Genomic DNA, 3,390 nt, shown 5'->3' on the forward strand with positions numbered 1-3,390 from the left:
GTGAAACAGACTTTTCCAGGGCCATTTTCAGATCTTGATGAGATAAGGAAACCCTTAATTGTCCCACAGTGGGGAAATTGCAAATTTCCTCCCGGCCAAGATTTGGACTGAGCGGAGAAGTCGTTATTTTACCCTCAGCAATTAGGGACTTTTTACTGGAAGAGTCCAGCTGTGTCACTTCTACAGTCTGTACTTCAGCAGCCTTTGCTTTTGGCCTTTTGGCACAGATTTTAATTTCTGACGTACGTGATTTCAGTTTTTTAATACCTACTTTCACTTTCTGAAGGCTAGACTTCTTTGCTTCTGCTGCAGGTTCGATGTTTTCCTCGTCCAGGATTGTCTCTGGGTCCTGCACTCGGGTTTTGTCTGCAGACATTCTTTGTTGGACCCGTTTTTTGATGTTTTGAGCTCCAACTTTAATGTTTGCAACATGTGTTTTTATTTTCTCAGTTTCAAATGGCACGCATGGAAGGCAAGATGTCAGTTTAGGAGATTTTGGTTCTACAACTTCATCTTCCTTCTGTGCCTGTTGGCTTTTGGCCTTTGTCCTTTGAGACCGAGGCTTTTTTACTTTTGCAGCAGGTTGTGGGGATTTCTCCGTGTCCATTGATCTAGACCTTTTTATTCTTTCATAAAGTCTTTCAATGGCTGCTTTTGATTCGCTGACATCCCACCCTGTCTCTGTCTGCCTGCTGAAACGCTTTTTCGGGGCAGAGGGGGAGGAGGATCCCGTCTCCTCATCTACGGAGCCCATACGCTTCTGTGAGAAAGGTAAGGGCTTTTTCTTCGGAGAGAGCTCCTCCCTGAAGCTGTCAATCACCGCGTCAATGGTTTCGCAGGTCAGCTCCTCCCTCAGCCTGGACATTTTTCTCGCTGTGTTCTCGTTGAAGATCCCGAAGACAACGTTGAAAATATCTACCGCCGTCAGTTTCGCGACGATGTAGGAGGTTTCCCGAGAGGGGGGGCGGCTTTCGCCGTCGTAGGAATATTCCGAGCTGCTCATTTTGTTTCACTCGCTCGCGCGCTTTTTCCCGTCCCGTTTGTCTTTCTGTGTCCCGGTCGTCCGGTTTATTGTTTCTGCTAAAATTGTTTCAGCTAAAAGCTTTTTCTGAACCCTTTTTATGGTGTCATCACTCGTAATTGTTATCCGGTAACTCGTCATCAATGGTTTCCTCTCGTGAGTGATTACGTCACCCAACGTGGCAATGACCATCATCGATCGTCATCTTTAATCCTCGTCTTTATCTGCTGTGACGTCAGCACGTTTATCCTTCGACGTTTCTGTTGACTTTTCAAATAGAGATGCAGCTGTTTTACAGATAATAGTAAAACGTGAGGACACAATTAAAAAAATAATCTCAGTAAACAAACACCTGGACAGGTGAATGCACACAAACGTGTCAAATGAAAGACTGATCTGTAGTGTTTGCATGAATACTTGTGGGTTCAGCAGCTGCTGTGTTGTTGTGAGGCGGGAGGGCTAACCTCCACACAGGCCTGCTGTCCTGAGAGCTGAATGACTCTTCTCATGTTTACAACATTCCTGGATTTGAAAGAGAAACATGGATTCATCAATTTGAGCGGAATTCCACCTACTTTTACCTATAGTTGGTAATGTTGGGAACATTCATTTTCAAAAGGATGTAGTTAATGTCCTTCTCTGATCCATAACATAACGTGCACCTTAATAAAAGAAATAATTTGTTTAAAAAAGTTACTGGATGTCAAAACCTTGATTTTTATGAATCAAGTGAAGTGAGTAACACAGATATGTCTCTGTATTGTATATAAACTTCCATAGGAACAAACAGCCAAAGGTTTATCCTGAACTGCAAGTATTTTCTTGGTAACAAAAGTATTGAAAGATTATAACGTGTGTTTAACTATCACAAAATCAATCAGACTCTGAGACATCTGGAAAATGAAAGCTAAGGTTTCTGTGGGGAAAATAGAACAGAAGAAAGGGTTGAGCCAATTTAAAGCTTAATCTACAGCTCAAGACAGAAAGCATGCAGCTCTGCTGTGTAGTAGAGAATGAGATGAGTAGAGCGGTTACTGTAAGAACAGAAACTGCTTCCAAGTAAGCAGTTCTGTTCTCACCATGAAGGATTCCCAATGCTTCACCTCTTTTTCCCTAACCCCCTATACAGGTGGTTCACCAGCTGGGACTGACAGAACCAGAACCATTCAGTGCTTCTCATGGTTGGTCCAGAAGGCTCAATATCAGCACACCACCCCAGTACTGCTGCAAATGTAAACCAGGCCTCCACACATCTTCCTGATCCTTTGGCTTCAGGAGTGAAGTTTGCTGACAGCTTATTTTCTGTCCAGAATACGACCAACAGGAGCAGAGATCTGCAGACTGGTGGCTGAAAGACTGAAACCCCCCGACCTGCAAAAGATCTCAGCAGGCCTGCCTCCTCTGGATGTTGAAATAGTCTGGCTTCAGATGTGGATTACATTGACGCTGTTCTGCACTGCATAATAGACATGTGCCATCTTTCTACCTGGGTGAAAATGTCAAAAACTGCACCCTGCAAGCAACTGAAAACACAGCAGGTGACACACACTTAAACTCACATCCAGCAATGCATGTGAGGACTTGTGCCTGAAGAGAATGAGCCTCTAAAGTCCCGCTCCAATCATCTTTTGATCTAAGCGTTCTGAGTGTTCTTTTATTTATGACTTTGATGTTTTTGGCTAAATCAAGAAATCTGTCTTGTTTTCTAGGAAAGTTTGCAGAGCGGCAGGAGTTCATCAGAAACTCTGCTCTGTTGGAGTCAGTTTACCTCATTCTCATCCCACCTCCACTTCTCTCTGCAGGTTCTCCCAGCTGCAGCTTAGCTGCTCAGGATCTGCACACATGATCTTGACATGATCTCCTGAAGCAGGGCTAGCAGTTCTCACTCTGAAGCAGGTCTTTTAAATTGCTCCCGTTCTTCTTTCAGATTCAGCTCAATCCTTGGATCAGATGGTGAATGGTGGTTTCATGTCTTCTTTTTGTTGCAGCTCCTACTTATGAAGATGGACTCAGTCCTGTGGCCAGCTACTCCACAAAGCTGGACCGAATGGCTGCAGGCCTCCCTGAATGTCTCGATGCTGTGGTTGCAGCAGAGAAAGAAGCCTGAGCCTTTACAGATGATGTAAGTTATGGTTCATTATGCACTCTCTTCCTGTCATTTTGTTTTTCTGCATTGAGGTGGCTCAGGAAGTCATCTGTCCTTTTAGACACACCTAACATTACTGTGAAAACAGGGCTCTAGAGTGCGACAAATTTGGTCACATTTGTGACTGGATTTCTCAGTGGTGTGCCTGAAAAAATTCTTGGTCGCACTGGTGCACCCAGCCGTTCTGTGCTGAAAAAAGGCAAACATAATCTCTGTCACTCCA

The 3,390-nt window shown here is 44.2% G+C and overlaps 1 long non-coding RNA gene across 5 annotated transcripts; it reads left to right on the forward strand.

Moving 5' to 3' along the window:
• Positions 1–276: 276 nt before the first annotated feature.
• On the forward strand, positions 277–3,167 carry LOC112143378. Of its 5 annotated transcripts, none has more exons than XR_004949383.1 (5): positions 277–1,332; positions 2,151–2,253; positions 2,332–2,559; positions 2,824–2,917; positions 3,010–3,167. It is a non-coding gene; the product is annotated as an uncharacterized LOC112143378 (long non-coding RNA). The 5 variants fall into 5 exon arrangements; XR_004949382.1 differs by having other exon boundaries at positions 277–1,381; positions 3,010–3,166; XR_004949384.1 differs by having other exon boundaries at positions 278–839; positions 3,010–3,166.
• Positions 3,168–3,390: the final 223 nt, after the last annotated feature.

This window comes from Oryzias melastigma, linkage group LG16 (assembly GCF_002922805.2).
Source record: "Oryzias melastigma strain HK-1 linkage group LG16, ASM292280v2, whole genome shotgun sequence".
NCBI lineage: Eukaryota > Metazoa > Chordata > Actinopteri > Beloniformes > Adrianichthyidae > Oryzias > Oryzias melastigma.